The following is a 21,092-nucleotide window of genomic DNA, read 5'->3' as shown; positions in this document are numbered from 1 at the left end:
CAGAGAGTGTGCCCTCTCTGGTTCCAAGCCAAGCTCTCAGGACACAAAAGTGAGACTGAAGGAGAAACACATCTGGTTTTATTGGTGACCAACTAAATTTGTCCCAAGCAGACATTAGTCTGGTGAGAACTGCAAAGTCACCAGTCTGTGTGAGGCTGGCTTGAATAACAGGCTTATGGGACCTACACCTGTGTTCTATCCTATGATTCTCCTTCTTATGACAAGCAACATTTTTAGATGGCACAACACAAAACAGTAGCACAAAAGACAGTGACAAACAGAACACAATGGCTATCCTGGGAGATCCAAACCAAGAGTCCCAATACCCAGAGAACTAGATTAGTTTTAACCAAAATGTTTTCTCCTGTAAAACTAAATTTTGGAAAATTCCTTTTTGAAAAGATGAGAGGCTCTTACCACCTTTGCCCAACTGGACCCCAAACAGAGACCTGGGATCTGACTGGTAAGAAAGCTTACTTTGTCCAGCTTGGTCAGAGATCCCAAAAGCCATCCCATCCTTGCTGCAGAAACTACTGGGAGGAAAATCTTTTCCTCTACCAACTTAGGTCAAGTGTTTGAGGGCCTGCAAATTAACTGACAACAGAAAGGTTAATAGGAGAAAAATTTATTACTCATACATGTAGGAGTATTCTGTAGGGAGTAGCTCTCTGAACAGCTAGGGATAAGGATTTTTATACCAACTTAATAAAGGACAAGGGGTTAGGGCTTCAAAGGATGGAAGGTTCTGATGTGGTTTGTTTACATAAATTTGCTTTGAAATGTCCCAGTGCCCAAGCTCAGTCTCCCTGACTGGAGACTTCCCTGGAGTGGTGTTTGTGGGATGGGATGGAGGTAGCAGATGACTCTTTTAAATCTCTGCTTGAGTTGCACAGGGAAAGTTCAGATAAGGTTCCATTCTTTCTCTGTAGCTCAGATATTTTCAGTTTGATGTAATCTTTGTACCATTCTGGCTGGTTGTTGGTCCCTTCACATGCAACCCTGGAGAGGTTCAACATTTAGCATTTAGAGTGAAGGCAAGGAATGCACAGGGGAGATGTGTGGGGCAGGATGCAGAGAGTTATATGAAAGACTGTACGTAAAGTTGTTGAAATCCCCAGGCCCCCTCCTCCAAATTGCAGGGCTGCACAGATAGCCCTGCTCAACTCCCACTCAGCCACAATTGTCTGCTTTCCCAGGCAGGAGATTCGGATACTTTTCTGGAAAAAAAATGGCTCTAGAAATCAGATTTTTATACATTGACATCTAAGAGCTTCTCAAAAAAAAAAAAAAAAAATTCACCCCTAATCACCTGCTGGTGAGCCCAGCAATTACAAGCCCTTCCTATCATTCATAGCTTCCAATCAACTTCTGGTGCCTCATGCTTCAAAATAGTCTGATAACCTGATGCTTGAGAGAGTGTAACACATATAGGAGAAAGGCTAAAAAAAGAGCTAAGAGGACACAGGGGAAACTAATATTTCATAAAAAAATCTAAGAAGAAAAAAATCTGTAATTCGGTTCTTTACATAAGGGGGCTGACATCCGAGTTATTTATAGTTACAAACTATTACAAACAGTTAAATGTCTATCAACACGATGTTGGTTAAATTAATTCTGATATATTATTCTGATAAGTCCATATACTGGAAAAAAACAAAAGGGTTAAAGTAATTCTATATTTTTCAAAATGAAAAAAAAATCATACCATGTTATTTGCTAACTTAAAAAAATACTTGCTGCACAATTTAAACAATAGTAAGTAAATGTAATCCCATTTATGCAAAAATGTTTGTGCACTCCTAAAAAGTATTGTGTATGAATACATCAGATTGTTAGCAGTGGTTGTATCCGGGAGCATCTTGGGGGCACTTTTGACCTTATATATTTATCCATTGTTGAGGCTTTTTTACCAGTAGCATTTATAGCTTTCATAGATAAGAAAGATTAATTTTTTTTTTTTTTAAACTGGGGACACCTGCAGGATAACCAAGTGGCTGACTGTACTTAGCTACATGTACTTGGGAGTCAAGAACGATACTGTTTTACTAAAACAGTCCCCAGCATGAGTTAACCTGAAATAAAAACTCATCTTAACCAAAACTATTCTGCTTGTTAACTATGGTTCAGTGATATAATGTGAAGTTCTGAAGTCACATTAACATTTCTTATGATGTTATCAGAAAAATTTCTTGGTGACAATCTGGATTGCAGATAGTTTCCTGGAAACTTTATTTAGTCAAATGCAATTTCCTTGTGATGCATAAAATGTTTTCTGTGCCTTTCCACGTTCACTGGTGCTGCTGGCTTTGGGTTTCTCTGAAAGTACAGATTTCTCTGGAGGACTTATTTCTTTGTAGGGATCAGGAAGACCCTGAGGGGAGTGTGGCAGATTCCTGGGATTTGGGGCTGGGCTGGATTGGGCTGGGCTGTCACTTACATTGCCTGGGAGCAGACACAGCCTAAGCCCCTGTCAAGGAGGGGAACGATAGTTGGTACCCCAGATCCTGGCTGTGAGAAAGGAGGCTAGAAATCAGAATTCTAAAACCGCTTTGTGGCTTCCAAGGTCCTGAGGAAAAAATAAAAACTTTTCAGCCTGAAAGGCCCTGTCTACCCTACCAAGCCTCTCCTCATTTGAGCCAATTTGGCCTTCTTTCAGATCCTCTGGAGGCCAAACCTTTTCACCTTTAGAGCCTCTGCTCGTTCTGTTTCTTCTGACTGAATGGCACCTGGGGGCTCTTCGATGACTGGCTTCTCTTCATCCTTTCAGGTCACAATGTCACCTCCTCAGTGAGGCTTTTCCTAATTAATGAATGTTAGTAAGCTTCCCCATCTGTATTTCAGCTCCCTGATCGCTTCCAGCTTAGCACTTCACATTTTGTATTTATTCAGGTGCTTTTACTTTCTCTCTCTTCTCTATTTCAATCGTATCAACGCAAAGTGAATATGGACTTTCTTTCTGTACCACCTGCAGCTGAAACCATCAGTGCAGCACCCATGTCCCCTCCCCTTTACTACCGCACACTTGGCAGGTCTCCAAATGCCAGCATTTGCATTTCTTTGCCTGAAGACTTACTTTGGCTTCTGGAAGCTGATTTTGCCTACCTGAGCTTCCACCTAAAATGGTAGAGGAAATAGCCTTTAAATAATCACTGATAGGAATTAGTATATAAATGCCCAAGCTCTGTCACCCATTTGGGGCTCTGGTTATCTGAAGCATTGGCTGGCTCCATAATGCTTTTTTTTTTTTTTTTATTGGCTAACTCTTTTTCCCTGTCTCACTTCACTACTTCCTTACCAGTGTTTTCTGCATCTCCCAAATAACTACTGATACTCAAATCCTTGTGTGGGGCAATGCTTCTGGCACACGTAGTATTTGTTGGATGGATGGATGGATGGATGGATGGATGGATGGGTGAGTGGGTGGATAGATGGATAATAGATGAAGGGTAGGTTATGGAATGGAATTCAAGGCTGGATAAGGTATAAGATTTCAAACTATGAAAAAACAAAGGCATGGTGAGCTCATTCTAACCAGAGCTGGTTGGGAGTCATGAAAGCCCACATAAAGATGTAGGTATAGGCAGAATATCTGATATGGAATTTTTGAAAAGTAAGATTTTCTTTAGGCCACTACCCAATTCTTGATGACATTATGGATACCCGACTTATGTGCAGTTTTTACATTTATTGCTTTAGTACAGTATTTACTTAAAGCATTAAAATGAACTATGCAAGCTCATGAATTTTGTTCAATGTAGGTGAAGTTAATAGTTCAAACAGTCCCCTTTTAGAAATATCTCTGGAAGTGAGAATTGGGCTATAAGTGAAGTCAGATGGTGAGATTTGGTTAGAACCACAGAAAGAAGTGATACCAGAAAGAGACCGCAGCTGTACAGGGTGGGATAACTGATTCCAGGGTGGGCAGAACTGTTAGATGTGCTTATCAGTATCATTATTGTGCTGCTGGACACGTTCCCAGCATTAGCTAGGGGCTGACTAGAACTCCTGAATCAGAGATCATTTTGATTTTCAGCAGATTATGAGCATGGAGACTTAGCTAGATGGTGAGTTTTCTGAATGCAAGAACATCAAAGCCTGACCCCAGTGAGGTCAGCACATGGAATTCAGATGACTTTGAATGCATGAAAAGTATTAGTGTGGTTGGGACAACTTGCTTTTATAGTTGGTATTGTTTTCAGGTATAAAACAGTTGATATGGAGTAGTAAATCATTCATCACTAAGTAAAGCATTCCTCAAATTAAAAAAGATCTTAGGGGTGCCTGGGTGCTCAGTTGGTTAAGCGACTCATTCTTGGTTTTGGCTCAGGTCATGATCTCAGGATTGTGAGATTGAGCTCCGAGTTGGGCTCCATGCTCTGCGGAGTCTGCTTAAGATTCTGTTCCTTTCCCCTTCCCTCCCTCTGTGCACTCCCACATGTGTGTGTTCTCTTTCCTCTCTCTCAAATAAGTAAATAAAATCTTAAAAAAATTTTTTTTAACTCTGACATTCCATGCTGTCAGTGTTATCTAGCTCCACACATTTAAAAATTAATGTGTTTAAAATCCTGTAAATTTATATAAACTTTCTGTGAGGAAATATTAATATAATAGTGCCAGTTGAAAAACATTTGTGCTTAAACAAGCATTATGTGTGAAACTGAACTACATATGCTGATGGAAAATATAGTTCAGAAATAATTTCCTGGAAACATTTAACTTCTTTTGATAAATTGGATTGCCTTTTCTTCATGGATGTTAAGAATCGTACAATTGGGGGCGCCTGGGTGGCTCAGTCAGTTAAGCTTCTGCCTTTGGCTCAGGTCATGATCCTGGAGTCCCGGGATCAAGCATCGGACTCCCTGCTCATCAAGGAGTCTACTTCTCCCTCTCCCTCTGTTGCTCCCCCTGCTTGTGCTCTCTCTTTCCTCTCCCAAATGTATAAATAGAATCTTAAAAAAAAAAGAAAAAAGAATCATGCAATTGTTTCTTTTTTTAATTTTAGCTTCCAAGGAGCTCAGAACTTAATTCACAGCTCAGTTTTTCTAAGCATAAGGTAGCTTATGACATTTATATTTATCTTCTAAATGTCTCCTTGTTTTTAAAATTTATTCTGATTATTCTTTTTCCTGGGCCTAATTTTTTTTTTATATTGACTGTATTTTTCTCTCTTACTTTATGTATTTATGTAAGTCACCACCAGCTTTTGTGGAAAATGGAAGAATAAATGATTCATGTATAAAACACAAAGAAACAAGCTACTTTTATCACATTACTACTCTTTTTTTTTTTTTCCCAAGGCCAAATGTTTGTGAAGAACAGCAGTTGAATGTGGTGAAACTCCCACACCTGTGTGTGCAGGTGTTCACTGTCAGATCTGGAGGCAGGGCTGTGCCGGCCTCAGAGGATATGTGGGTGATGAAAGAAGGTAAGGGTGCTTCCACTATTTCCTTTTGATTACTAAAAATCAAAACCTAAAGGTTCAACTGCATCTAAAGTTTTCATCCAGTAAGTTTTAGAAAATAATTATATAATGAAGTAAATTAGCATAAAATATACCCACCAGGAACTTTCAGAGTTATTATATACTTTCCTTCAGAGACAAGATATATCATTACTTTACTTTAGGCCTCATTTATGTGTGAGTTATTTTGGGTTAGATGCCACTAATTTTACCTCATGACATGAGAGACTGTTGAAAGCTGAAGATCAGAGGACTGAGAAACAAGGAATATTGTGTTGGTTTGCTAAATTTAGCACGACTTGGATCCAGGGCATCCTAGGTTGTGAACCACTCTCTGACCTGCCCTTGGTTCTCTGGTAACACTTTGAAACCTAGAGCTTCTTTAACTTTATTATGGCCTTTGAATTAGGATTAGCTCAGCAGGCTGGAAGAAGAGAGAAAAAGCCAGTACAGTGCTTTCTGAGTCAAGCCTTCATACGGACTTTTTTAAATCAAAGTGTTATAATAGTTCTACAAAACATCTGAGTGCCTCTTAGTGCAAATAGTTGCTCATGGATTAAGTTTTATGTAAATGAATCAACTGGGTCTGAATTGAAGATATTTAAAGTTAAAAAATATGGTTTAAGGTTAATGAATTTATCACGTCATCTCTATCACTATCATTATTATTACTATTGTCAAGGAAAGTTGGGGACATTTATAAATACCTGGATTTGTCACTGTATAGAAATAGCAGAACACTGGTAATATAGGACTAAATAAAATAAGACTATAATTGTGAATATGTACATATATATAGTGTGTGTGTGTTTAACCTTCAGATAGTCTTTTTTTTTTTTTTTTTTTTTTTTTGGTCTGCACTCAGGAACTTTAAGTTTAAATCAGAAAACTTCCCCTGGTTCTTACTAGCTGTTTGGCCCTAGGCAAAGTTCTTACATTTCTTTGTGCCTTAGTCTGTAAAATTACAAAAATAATACCATGCATGGAACTATGAGGATTAACTGAAAACATATTTAATATATGTGGCACCATGCTTGGTACACAGTAGGTACTCAGTATGTTTGTTCCTTAGAGTACTTGTTTTTGAAAATGGCTTTTCATTTAGACTTTCTGTTCTCCCCCATGGGGTTTAATCATTGCTGATATTAGATTGAACCAAAGAAAGTCTGCCACCACATAGACATTTAGACTTGGGAAAACAAACACAAATAAGTAAAACATGTTTTATATTTTTATTCTCAAGAGCTTAGTAGTTTTCTATGTTTTTGTTGTTGTTGTTGTTGTTGTTCAGTAAATATTTATGACACTGGGTTTGGAGGTGAGGCAGTATTCAGAGAGGTTTGGCATTTTCGCCAAACTAATATCCCTCTTGTTTGTATATATGTATACAAACCTGTACTTATATCCCTATTGCAGGCATGCACATATAAAAAAATGAGGTTACACTTCAAGATGGTGAATAGTTCTGTCAAAAAATGGCATGTCTAGTAAGTTCCATTTTTGGGAGAGGAGAAAGACATTGTCATGTTGGGGAAAGGAAGATTGGAGGGAGTGGAACTTGGAGTTGGCCTTGAATAATGATCACTTGGGCTGGGATATGAGGAGAGGTATGTGAAGGGAAGAAAATAGGTTAATACTTTGGGGATAAAGAATATATATCACATAGATTTGATGGGAAGAAAATTAGCCTGTTTAGAGATATTTGGTATTTTGGTTTATTGAGAGGTCAGTACTGAAGAGTGTAATCTTTTTAACTTTGTGTTCATTATTGCCGTCTTAAGGAGCTTTTGTAAACTCTTTTATTTTTATTTTTTTTATTTTAGTGATTGTCCCCTTCCCCCGTGAGTTTTAATACCACAGATATACTTTTATTTGTATACTGTGCTCCTTTATAGGACCAAAAACCGTTGTATTAGCTAAGATTTTTTTTCACCCCTCCCACCCAAGAACCAACTGTCATCCCTTTACGGGTGATGTCACCACTACTAAGAAAGCATACTATACTGGGACCAATATCTGAGGGGACTTCCATGTTCAGTTGAAAAGTATGTACCTTATTATCTTCAGGATTTCATTATTCTCTTCATAATTTTGGATTTCATTCTTGATAGCTTGAGTGACCTTCGGATAGTTTATACCACAAGGCATGGGATCTTTTTTGATTTTCATTAACCCTATACCTATTTTGAATCTTAGTTATATAATCTTGTTGCGTACACACACATATAGTATAAACAAATAATGTATTTGTGTGTATATATAAAGGGCTGGGTTTGGGTTGGTGGGAAAATGTTTTAATAGTCTCAAGATAGCAGCTTTGCCTTAAGAGGAAGCATTACTGAGCTAGATTCCTGTATTTCACAAGATCCGGAACTACACCTTCTACAGACAAGCGCACAGCGTGCAGCCCATCTACAAGCACTGCCCTGGTCGGAGCCGGTGGGACCATGAACCTGGCTGGCCATGCTGTAAGTTTTCATTCTTCCTGTCCAACACTCTGTCATGAGAAGTAATGGTTTCCCTGTTTGGGGTTTCAATCATACCATGTCTGTCAAGTTTTAGGCATCTTTAGAGTCACCACAGATTCAGAACAACCCTTTGGACTGAAAATTCACACTTGACATGTGCAAAAAATGCACAAAAAGCTTTTCTGTTAAGCATTCCTAATGATAGGTCAGAACTCAGAACCCATAGAACTGTTGCTTTATATTATGTCTCTTTATTTAAAAGACAGTTTATTTAAAGCCAGACAGGTTACACCTTGACTTTTATCTCCCTTTTCTGTTTGCCCCTTTCCATATCATCAAATTTGTAATCCACAGTTGATTTCAAAAGTCTGGAGGGAAATCACTGTACTAAATCTAAATGGGATTTCTCAACTTGTGCTTGTCATGATTAATTGCAGAACTCTGGAGGCAGTTTACTTTTTAAGATGAGGTGTGCAGTCCTTTTGCAAACCTCTGGTGAGGGTATTCCAGAACCTTTGGAGTATGTTTGACAGCACTCAAGCAGCCGCACTAGTGGCATTATGTAGTTCATTCCTGCCAGGAGAAATGGCTCTGTGTAGCTACTCCCTTCCCTATGTGTTTATGGTTATTGCGAAGTCACTTAAAATGCTTCAGTGTGTTGCAATCAATGCAGCGCCACAGCACCACCATCCATCTCTCCTGCTATCCTGTACCCTAGGGAGTTTGTAGGCATCCTGCTTCCTCCCCCACTGTGCTTTCTGCTCTTGAAATATCTTAGTGAAGTTGCCGCAGGCTTCCCATGTTAAGCAGGCTTAGTGTTGAATGGTGCACCAAGGGTCAGGTGTATTTGCATGCTCTGTGAGGCCACTGCAGCTGGCTGAGTTAAGCTCAGTGAAAACATCTGCCCACAATGTCATCGCAACTATGCTAGAAACTCCTGGAAATTAACGACTGAGATGACTGCTTTATATTATAGATGACACCTGTCACAGTCCTTTGCTCTGGTAAGTATTAGTATTTCTCACTTGGCTTTTAGATTGTTTTGGCCACATGATCATCTTATCCATGGCATTTCTTTAGACTAATGCTACTCAAACTTGAAAGTGAATACAAATCACCAAGTATCCAGTTAAAATGTGGATTCTGATTCCATAGGTCTGGGGTAGCATCTGAGATTCTGCATTTGTATGAGCTTCTAGGAGGTGTGGATGATACTACGTACAGAGTTCTACATGGCTTTAAACAGCAAGGCTTTAACTTATGATGAAAACATTGTGTGATCTTGCCTTGGAGGGGCTGGTGGGAATTTCTAGATTGTATTTACTTTAGCGACTTACTAATGAGGATTTTCTTTTTCTCCTTCAACTCCATTCGTTCTCTCATACTCCTTGTCTACACTCGTTTTAGCTGTTCCTGCAGTGGGGACATGTTTCAGTGGAAGGAGGTGCTCAGACAATGAGGCCCAGCGGTGCCAGTGTTCAGAGGGTTTCCAAGGCCCCCACTGTCAATATGGTGAGTCGCCAACAAGACTATTTTATTATGATTTGGAGCTGTCTGCTTTGCTTTTAGGAGGCAGCCAATTTTGTCGATTCGGACTAATGGCAGGGTTATCCCTCCAGGGAAGGGTGAGCATTTAAAATGAGCCACGAAGCAAAAACCTACAACCTACAGTGTACTCAGCATCACAAAATATGCTTTGCAGTTTAGTTTTAATTATTCACTATAAGAGTTCAAAGGGTGGCAGTAAGTACAAAATAGTCTGTTTTGTAAAGGAAATGGCAGCTTAATAAGAAAACCTCATTCTGACCTTAGGTGTTAAATCTTTAACAGAGCAATGGTTTGAAAGTGCCTGTACAGTATTTTTCTATGAGGTGTCTGTGGTTTGTGGATGAACAAAGTGGGGATTAGCACAAATTCAATGTGATGCGATGTTTACTACTTTTGTGCCCTTTATTAAAAACAAAACAATACAAAAAACCCAACTTGCTTGATTCTCAAAGTATCAAAACTTGGTAACCTAATTTTCAAGGTTAGAGCTCTATCAGCTGTCAATTTTGGACATGTGCATTTGAAATATTTCTTGTACAGGAAATTTTCAAAATGGCCAATGATCTATCTTTTACTGCATCTGCCATGAGATTGGGTGCTTTCAAAAGGATTTGTTTTGACTTGATCATCTGATTCTAGTCTTCAGAGAATGTGACTGCATCTGCATTTATCTTTTCAGGGAAGAAAAAAACAAAATAAAATCTATCTTATAGAAGTTAAAGAAATAGGGGCGCCTGGGTGGCTCAGTTGGTTAAGCGACTGCCTTCGGCTCAGGTCATGATCCTGGAGTCCTGGGATCGAGTCCCGCATCGGGCTCCCTGCTCAGCAGGGAGTCTGCTTCTCCCTCTGACCCTCCCCCCTCTCATGTGCTCTCTCTCTCAAATAAATAAATAAAATCTTAAAAAAAAAAAAAAAAGAAGTTAAAGAAATAGGTGTAAAAATCTAACAAAAATATTGTAGTCATTATCTCTTGCTGGTTAGTTTGCCTTCTCTTATCCATCACTTGAATCTTCATGAATGAAATTGGAAGGTGGCTGAGAACTCATCACTGGTACCCATTTGTCTCTTCTCTTGGCATAGGTTAGGGCTCACGTTTTCCATGGGTCACCTTGAAGCTATTCTTGCAAATGAATCCTGATACTCTTTTCTGGGCTGTTTGCTTTTCTTTTTCTTTTCTTCTTTTTTCAACAAATTTGTGAATTAACATGAAGCTGATTTTCAACCCCAATTTATTCTTTCACTATGGAACATTGATTCTGAAACAAGGGTTAGTGTACTCTTCGAGCTCTACTGTATATCTTCAACTGTTCTCATCAGTTTTCAGAAGCTAACAGAAATTATACATTGATACATGATAACAAGTTATTTTCCTTTAAATAAATTGTTTCAATAACATCTGTAATGCCGGTTTCCTCATCTTGATCAATAGCTGTGATGAGCTAATTGCCCATGTCATCGATTCATTAAGAATTAAAGAAAATAATTCATTATTACTTTATTAATTCGTTTTGGCAGAACAAATCTTATAAAACATCAAGTCCCTGAGGAGAAAGGTAATTAAAGAGACATATGGTAATGATAATGACTTAGAAATTACACCTGGGTTAATTTATTGTTTGTTTTCTACATCAGTACTTGGATATTTTGATATTTTAATCTCTTAACTTTTATATACCAAAGTAATTAAAATGCTTTCTGAAATTCAAGTTAGATTTTTTTATTTTTCAATTTTGGGTTGATGAGAATACTAGATTATCTTAAATGTAGGCAGAATCAGTGTATTTTTTTCCCACATGTTTGTTGATATACCAAAAAGTTCTGGAAGTCATGAGAGACCAACCATACAAAATACCTTTGCAAAGTCTGCATTTCATTTTTTGGCATTATTGTCCAATTGTGTTTATCTTTAGATTTTGACACGTTTCTTCTCTCACTGTAGAACTGCTGTGTTGAATTTAAAAAGAAAAATGATGAATTCTGAGGGACATACCACCTGAAGTAAGAGTTCAGATATCTCCTACATGGTATCACAATTATCCAGCAAAATGAGGTATCACAAAGTATGTGAATGTAAAAGGGTTTCATGGAGGAATTTTGAAAACTTCCTAAGAAATCAAATATGTGGGTAAACAAATGGAGACCCCAATTAAGAAGGAATGACATTAACTGAGTCTTGAAGTGGATTAAACATGAAAATCAGCAAAGAATTTTTTTAAAGGAATATAGTTGATAGGATATATACCCTATCAAACAGGTTGAATATAGTCTGGTGGTACTGACTATAACCTATCTCTTATTCAGCTGGATTTGCGTTCTGTTGGTTGAATACATAATCCTTCGTCTGCTTGACACTAGTCTTTCTCTCTATATATAGTATATATATCACAATGAAAAGAACTTTAATGTTTTCAAATTATATAAACAATTCAAATGATAAAAAATTAATTCAAATTTTGAAAAATATCAAATTATAAAACATTACCATATATACAATAAAGTAAAAATGCAGTCTTATTGCCCTCAAGTCATTCTTTTATGTTTATTTATTAATATTCATACACATATATGCAATTTTACATAAAGGAGATTATATCCTATATACTGTTTGCCACGAATGCCCCTCTTTTTTTTTTTTTACCTTCTCCTTTCTTCTCCCTCTTCCCTTCCAGCTTCTTCTCTCCTCCCCAGTAACAACCTGTTGAATCTTCTTTTGTATCTTTCTCTGCACTCATATTCTCATATACAAACAACTAAATAACATTTCATGGTATAGAGGTACCATACATTTTCAACCACCTGTTTGTTGATGGCCATTCATTTTGTTTCCAAGTTTTGGCACAATAATTGGTGCTTTTATTTCTGTGATACAGATTTCCAGAAATGGGATTGTTAGGGTCAACGAATATGTGTATTTTTTATTTTAATATATTTAAGGATCAAAATATTCATTTAAATTATTTATAAAATGTTTTGTGGGCCATGGTAATGACTTTACCAACTTATTTGGTTGGGATGCATTAAAATCTAGACAAATGCTAATTATTTACTTATTTTTTGACATGTTAACAAAATAGGGAATCACTTGTATCTTCATCCCAAACCAGAGATATGATAAATTAAAGTTTCTAGGATCAGGGTTATTGTAAGCATGGATTGGTCTTAGGATAGGGTAATGTTGACTTTAGTAGAGATGTATGGGGAAAAAAAAGTCTAGAAAATGAACCAGATGGCCTATTAAAAATGGAGAAAGTAATCTAGTCCTGGAGAGAGAAGGGACATGCTAATAACTGAGAGAAATGCTTGAAGTTAATAATAATTCTAAAATTACTGATCTACTTAACTCATTTGAAAAATCTGCCTCTAATAAGGAAAAATGAAGAAAATGAATTTGGACAATTAGGAAGTAATGAAGAGCTTTCTAAAAAAGCTTTGATTAAAGGAATCAAAGGAAATACTTTGAAGATTTGAACACATGCAAATCAGGCTAGATAGATGGTGGTGGAATTTTCTCTCTTTTTTTAATTCTATGGATCCAGGAAGAACAACTTGGAGCTTCATTTACTGATTAATATCACACACAAAGTCACACCTTTTCTCCTCATCACTTATTCCATCTTCCCTGTCTCTGGTCAGAAGTCAAGTTAAATTATAATGTGCCTAATGGTTGGATGGTAGGACTCTGAGCTCTTCTTGTCTCTTTTATTCATATATTAATTAATGAAATAATTAATTCTTCTAGTCAATCTTCCAATTAGTAAATATTTATATACCATGTTCTGTGTAAGATATTGCAGATACCAAAACAAATATGGTATCCTTAGTGTGGTGGGGAATAGAGACCAGGAAATCAGGGATTATAATGTAACTCACAAGTGCTATGATGGAGTATGATTCTGTCCTAAAAGAAGACAGGGGGAGGGTCCATCTATATCATGCCAGACAATGAGGGACGTTTTCTCAGAAGAGTTGAAAATATAAAATACAACTGATTCTTAAAGATAAACAGAACAGTAATATGAAATTGGACATAGGATATGGAATATTTCCCAGAGACATGAAAAGCACAACAAATTTAAGAAATAATAATAATAATACAAGTAGTTCTCTTGGCTGCAATAAGAGATGTGTGTGGGATGTGGCAAAACATGGGCTTTGTTTAGGTTTAGGGCAGCAGTTCCTTAGTTTTTCTTGGTCTAGCCAAACCAGCTATTTCAGAACTGTCTGCACAAGTGGCTAACTGATGGGGTTCTGCAGGGACTTTTCCTTCCCTAAATTTAGGTTCTGAACAGGCAGGCCAGCAGTTGGGATTTCTTTTCTTTCTTTCTTTCTTTTTTTTTTTTTAAGATTTATTTATTTGTTTTTGAGGGAGGGAGAGAGTGAGAGAGAAAAAGAGAGAGCACATGTGCACAAGGAGTGGGGAGGGGCAGAGGAAGAGGGAGAGAGAGAATCTCAAGCAGACTCCCTGCTGGGCATGGAGCCCAGTGTGGGGCTGGATCCTCAGGACCCCGAGATCATGACCTGAGCCAAAATCAAGAGTCAGATGCTTAACTGATTGAGCCACCCAAGTACCCCGAGCATTTGGGATTTCTTGGGCATACAACAGTATTCGGTGTTTCTCTACTCCTATATCAGAGTTCCCAATGTCTCCATTACTTCAAAGTGTGATGTTTATGCACTTTAAAGAGGAAGTGTTGCTGGAATGCTGTCTGGTGACATGGAAGGCCCACAGAAGTTCTGGGGTTGAGGTTGGGTCTCATCACTGTCTTCTTTTCTTGAAGAAGTCATTTTGTATCCCTGAGCCTTAATGTCATCATTTGTAAAATAATAGCTCACATTTTCCTGAACACCTTTCATATACCAGACACCATTCTAAACAATTTATATGGATTAAATTATTAATCATTACAAGTTGATGAAGTGAGTACTCTTATTTGCCCCATTTTTGTACCTGACGGAGGGATACCAACTTGTCCAAGTTCAAACAACTGGGAAGAAGGAGATAAGGGATCCATATCCATGTGTTCTGGCTTCAGAGCCTGTAAGCTTAACTTTCAAGTCATGGTCCCTTTATAAAAATACTTGACGTAATGCCCTGTCTGCTAGGTTGTTCTTTGTGAGAGTCCCATGGGATAATGCATGAGATCTGTAATTTGGAAAACGTTATCCAAGCATTACTTCCTTTGGTTGACTGCAAACTCTCTGAGTTTTGTTTTGTTTTTTTTGTTGTTGTTGTTGTTGTTGTTGTTGTTGTTGTTTGAGAAGGAACAGGGAGGGGCAGAGGGACAGGGAGAGAGACAATCTTAAGCAGGCTCCACACCTAGTGCAGAGCCTGACGCAGGGCTTGATCTCACAACCCTGAGATCATGACCTGAGCTGAAATCAAGAGTCAGACGTTTAACTGACTGAGCCACCCAGGTGCCCAAATTCTCTGAGAATTTTTAGAGGAAGTGCACAAGGTGAAAAGGAAAAGGGTCCTATTGCTGCTTTGCTTCCTATCTTATGGGAAATCTGAGCAAACCTTAGGTGTTGGGTCATAGGTATGATTTAGAGTGAACCAGTATTTTTCTCAAGGAGTCCAGTGAGCTCTCTGCATGATATGTTTGTTCTATGTGAATAGGAGTTTGGACCAAAGGATTTTCTTTTCTTTTTTTTTTAAAGATCTTATTTATTTATTTGAGAGAGAGAGAATTAGAGAGAGAGAGAGAGCACCTGAGAGGGGGGAGGGTCAGAGGGAGAAGCAGACTCCCCACTGAGCAGGGAGTCCAATGTGGGACTTGATCCTGGGACTTCAGGATCATGACCTGAGCCAAAGGCAGTCGCTTAACTAACTGAGCCACCCAGGTGCCCTGGAACAATGGATTTTCAAAATGACTTGTCTACAAGAGCATTTTGAATCTGGGAAGTGGTGTAGGTTGGTATATGTGTCCCCTGCCAATTCATATGTTGCAATCCTAACCCCCAGTAGTTCAGAATGACTTTATTTGGAAATACGGATGTTGCAGATGTAATTAGTTAAGGTACGATTGTACTGGAATATGGCCGTCCCCTAATCCAATATGACTGGTGTCCTCATAAAAAGGGGAAATTTGGGCACAGAGGTATGCACATAGGAAGAATATCATGGGAAGATGATGAGGCTGGTGCATCTACAAGTAAAGAAAAGCCGATGACTGCTAGTAAACTACTAGAAGCTAGAAGAGGGGCAGGGGAAAGAGTTTTTCTTACAGCCCTCAAAAGGAAGCAATCCTGCTGACAACTTGATCTCAGAATTCTAGCTTCCAGAACTGTGAGACAATAAAATTCCGAGGCTTAAGCCTCTCAGTTTGTGGTACTTTGTTACAGCAGCCCTGGCAAAGTAATATAGGAAGTTTAGAAAACATTTTCTTTTTATCCACAGCTTCATTTCAGCAGTAGGCCTACTAAAACAATGACAATGGAGACAAAATGGCAGGGGGTTTATAAAGAGCAAATCATGCTAAGAAAACTTGATGGCTTATTTTAATTGAATTATAAAATTAGTGTGGGAAGGAGATTTAATTTGGAAAAAATGCAAAATCATTAATTGAACACACTTATTAATCTGCAGTCCTAAATGAGAATTGTTAGGCAATCATATGAAATGGAGCACGTTATATTATGGAGATAAATTGGTATGTGTTCTTAGCATGAGCTGACAGTATAAAATCAAGTGTCATTTTGTTTGCCACATAAAGATGCATTGCATTAGAGCCTTAAGCCCTCAAAAAGGTTCTAGCAAGTTCGTATTAAGGTGACTGCATCCTGCTTTACATAACTTGGCAGAAAGATATGGCAGTATTGACAGGAATTGGGACAAGTGCAGTGAAGGGACGGGTAGACCATTTATGAGGAAAGTGAAGCAATAACTGTCTGACATCTTGTGAGCCTACTAAAGGGGCATTCTACTCTTTGGAATCCATGCAGAAAATTTACTGCCCTGGCACTGATTTGAAAACAGCAACTTTAAAAGTGCTTTTACTAACACACCCTTCCAGTTATGCTTTGCATGGCCAGTGTTAGTAAACATAAGATGTAATTTAAAAAAGGCTGCATGAGAATGGCCTGATATTGCGAATATGACAACCTTAGAGGAGAATAACCTATACCATTGAGGCTTATATGATCCATGCTAGATGTTGTCCTAAGTGTTTTATGCATGTTGGCTCATTTAATACAACAATCCTGTAAGGTGAGTGCCATGAGTAGTCCCCTGTTAGAGATGACACCCCCTGTAGGTAAGGTGTGGTCAAGATACTTAGGATACTTAGCTGAGATCATACATGTAGTAAATGATGGAGCCAGGGTGTGGACTCAAGCAGTCTAGCTCTCCAGTTTGTCCTTTCAACCACTGGGCAATGCTGTTTCTTTAAAGTGTACACATTTTCTTGTCTATGAAAAATGTAGTTGATGTCATATTTCTAAAAGGGATTTATACTTTTTAGTGTTTAAACTTGGTCAGTATGCTGAGTAAACAGTCTTCCTACAAAAAGTGTGAGCTTAATGATTCTCTTCATTTAAAGTTTTGCTCATTATACACATATGTATCGATTAACTGTTTCTGACCTGTGTAAGAAATATGTAGCTCTACTATTGAAAAGCTTATATTCCAGTTACAGAGACAGGAAAACAAATCATTATAATATGATGAACAGTGTTCTCAGAAACACATTAACAGGGGCATAAGAATGAGGTCATGATGGGGAGTTGGACTTGGGAATTTTGACAAATAAAACTGTAGATTAATGCTATGCCACTCATTATTGCCAAGCTAAATAGTTTGGATCACAACCCCTCAGATATGTAATGCCACTGAAGATTTTAAGAGGGGCATTTCATATGTAAAGTGGTTTTTTTTAAAGATTTTATTTATTTATTTGACAGAGAGAGACACAGTGAGAGAGGGAACACAAGCAGGGGGAGTGGGAGAGGGAGAAGCAGGCTTCCCGTGGAGCAGGGAGCCCGATGCGGGGCTCAATCCCAGGACCCTGGGATCATGACCTGAGCTGAAGGCAGACGCTTAACAACTGAGCCACCCAGGTGCCCCTGTAAAATGTGTTTTATTTTATTTATTTATTTATTTATTTATTTATTTATTTATTTATTTATTTTATTATGTTATGTTAGTCACCATACAATACATCATTGGTTTTTGATGTGGTGATCCACGATCCATTGTTTGCGTATAACACCCAGTGCTCCATGCAGTACGTGCCCTCCTTAATACCCATCACCGGGCTAACCAATCCCCTCTCCCTGCTCCCCTCTAAAACCCTGTTTGTTTCTCAGGTCCATAGTCTCTCATGGTTCATCTCTCCCTCCAATTCCCCCCGCCCATTTTTCCCTTCCTTCTCCTAATGTCCTCCATGTTATTCCTTATGTTCCACAAATAAGTGAAACCATATGATAATTGACTTTCTCTGCTTGACTTATTTCACTTAGCATAATCTCCTCCAGTCCCATCCATGTTGATGTAAAAGTTGGGTATTCATCCTTTCTGATGGCTGAGTAATATTCCATTGTATATATGGACCACATCTTCTTTATCCATTCATCTGTTGAAGGGCATCTTGGCTCTTTCCACAGTTTGGCTATTGCGGACATTGCTGCTATGAACATTGGGGTGCATATGGCCCTTCTTTTCACTACATCTGTGTCTTTGGGGTAAATACCCAGGAGTGCAATTGCTGGGTCATAGGGTAGCTCTAGTTTTAACTTTTTGAGGAACCTCCACACTGTTTTCCAAAGTGGCTGTACCAGCTTGCATTCCCACCAACAGTGTAAGAGGGTTCCCCTTTCCCCACAACCTCTCCAACATTTGTTGTTTCTTTCCCTGTCCATTTTGCCATTCTAACTAGTGTAAGGTGGTATCTGAGTGTGGTTTTGATTTGGATTTCCCTGATGGCTAATGATGATGAACATTTTTTCATGTGTCTGTTAGCCATTTGTATGTCTTCTTCAGAGAAGTGTCTTTTCATATCTTCTGCCCACTTTTTGACTTGATTATTTGTTTTTTGGGTGTTGAGTTTGAGAAGTTCTTTCTAGATCTTGGATACCAGCCCTTTATCTGTAGTGTCATTTGCAAATATCTTCTCCCATTCTGTGGGTTGCCTCTTTGTTTTGTTAGGACTGTTTCCTTTGCTGGGCAGAAGCTTTTTATCTTGATGAAGTCCCAAAAGTTCATTTTTGCTTTTGTTTCACTAGCTTTTGGAGATGTATCTTGAAAGAAGTTGCTGTGGCTGATGTCAAAGAGGTTACTGCCTATGTTTTCTTCTAGGATTTTGATGGATTCCTGTCTCACATTGAGGTCTTTCATCCACTTTGAGTTTATCTTTGTGAATGATGTTAGAGAATGGTCGAGTTTCATTCTTCTGCATGTGGCTGTCCAATTTTCCCAGCACCATTTATTGAAGAGACTGTCTTTTTTCCATTGCATGTTTTTTCCTGCTTTGTCAGAGATTATTTGACCATAGAGTTGAGGGTCCATATCTGGGTTCTCTATTCTGTTCCATTGGTCTATATGTCTGTTTTTGTGCCAGTACCATACTCTCTTGGTGATCACAGCTTTGTAATATAGCTTGAAATCGGGCAACGTGATGCCCCCAGCTTTGTTTTTCTTTTTCAACATTTCCTTGGCGATTCGGGGTCTTTTCTGGTTCCATACAAATTTTAGGATTGTTTGTTCCAGCGCTTTGAAAAATGTCATTGGAATTTTGATCGGGATGGCATTGAAGGTAAAGATTGCTCTGGGTAGCATAGACATTTTAACAATGTTTATTCTTCCGATCCATGAGCAGGGAATATTTTTCCATCTTTTTGTGTCTTCTTCAATTTCTTTCATGAGTGTTCTGTAGTTCCTAGAGTATAGATCCTTTACCTCTTTGGTTAGGTTTATTCCGAGGTATCTTATGGTTTTTGGTGCTATTGTAAATGGAATCATTTCTCTAATTTCTCTTTCTACAGTTGCATTGTTAGTGTATAAGAAAGCAACTGATTTCTGTGCATTGATTTTGTATCCTGCCACATCATTACTGAATTGCTGGATGAGTTCTAGTAATTTGGGGGTGGAGTCTTTTGGGTTTTCTACATAAAGTATCATGTCGTCTGTGAAAAGAGAGAGTTTTACTTCTTCTTTGCCAATTTGAATACCTTTTATTTCTTTTTGTTGTCTGATTGCTGTTGCTAGGACTTCTAGTACTATGTTGAACAAGAGTGGCGAGAGTGGGCATCCTTGACGTGTTCCTGATCTTAAGGGAAAGGCTCTCAGCTTTTCCCCATTGAGGATGATATTCGCTGTGGGTTTTTCATAGATGGATTTTATGAACTTGAGGAATGTTCCCTCTATCCCTATACTCTGGAGAGTTTTAATCAGGAAAGGATGTTGTATTTTGTCAAATGCTTTTTCTGCATCAATTGAGAGGACCATATGGTTCTTCTCCCTCCTCGTATTAATGTGTTCTATCACATTGATTGATTTGCGAATGTTGAATCACCCTTGCATGCCGGGGATAAATCCCACTTGGTCGTGGTGGATGATCCTTTTAATGTATTGTTGGATCCTATTAGCTAGGATTTTGTTGAGGATTTTGGAATCCATATTCATCAGGGATATCGGTCTGAAATTCTCCTTTTTGATGGGGTCTTTGCCTGGTTTGGGGATTAAGGTAATGCTGGCCTCATAGAATGAGTTTGGAAGTTTTCCTTCTGTTTCTATTTTTTGGAACAGTTTCAGTAGAATAGGTATTATTTCTTCTTTGAATGTTTGGTAGAATTCCCCAGGGAATCCATCAGGCCCTGGACTCTTGTTTTTTGGGAGGTTTTTCATCACTGCTTCAATCTCGTTACTGGTTATTGGCCTATTCAGGTTGTCAATTTCTTCCTGTTTCAGTCTTGGCAGTTTATAGGTTTCCAGGAAGGCCTCCATTTCATCCAGATTGCTTAGTTTATTGGCATATAGTTGTCGGTAATAATTTCTAATAATTGTTTCTATTTCCTTGGTGTTAGTCATGATCTCTCCTCTTTCATTCATAATTTTATTAATTTGGGTCCTTTCTCTTTTCTTTTGGATAAGTCTGGCCAGTGGTTTATCGATCTTATTAATTCTTTCAAAGAACCAACTTCTAGTTTCGTTGATCTGATCTACTGTGTTTCTGGTTTCTAATTCTTTGATTCCTGCTCTAATTTTAGTTATTTCTCTTCTAATGCATGGCTTAGGCGTCGTTTGTTGCCTTTTCTCTAGTTCTTTAAGGTGTAGAGTTAGTTGGTGAATTCAGGATTTTTCTATTTTTTTGGGTGAGGCTTGGATGGCTATGTATTTCCCACTTAGGACCGCCTTTGCAGTATCCCATAGGTTTTGGACTGATGTGTTTTCATTCTCATTGATTTCCATGAATTGTTTAAGTTCTCCTTTGATTTCTTGGTTGACCGAAACATTCTTGAGCAGAGTGGTCTTTAGCTTCCAAGTGTTTGAATTTCTGCCAAATTCTTTCTTGTGATTGAGTTCCAGTTTTAAAGCATTGTGGTCTGAGAATATGCAGGGAATAATCTCAGTCTTTTGGTATCAGTTGAGACCTGATTTGTGACCCAGTATATGGTCTATT

General features: G+C 38.2%; 1 protein-coding gene across 2 annotated transcripts in view; it reads left to right on the top strand.

Annotated features, from left to right (window-relative positions):
- Positions 1–21,092, top strand: part of LOC118548702 (uncharacterized) — a 627,159-nt gene that overhangs the window by 52,060 nt on the left and 554,007 nt on the right. For both annotated transcript variants that reach the window (XM_078069499.1, XM_078069492.1), the window contains exons 2-4: positions 5,298–5,425; positions 7,827–7,929; positions 9,337–9,441. The gene's annotated coding sequence lies outside the window, so the exon portion shown is untranslated. The remainder of the gene's footprint in view (positions 1–5,297; positions 5,426–7,826; positions 7,930–9,336; positions 9,442–21,092) is intronic.

This window comes from Halichoerus grypus, chromosome 1 (assembly GCF_964656455.1).
Source record: "Halichoerus grypus chromosome 1, mHalGry1.hap1.1, whole genome shotgun sequence".
NCBI lineage: Eukaryota > Metazoa > Chordata > Mammalia > Carnivora > Phocidae > Halichoerus > Halichoerus grypus.
The sequence above is the reverse complement of the archived record's forward strand: the minus strand, read 5'-3'. Positions and strand labels throughout refer to the sequence as shown.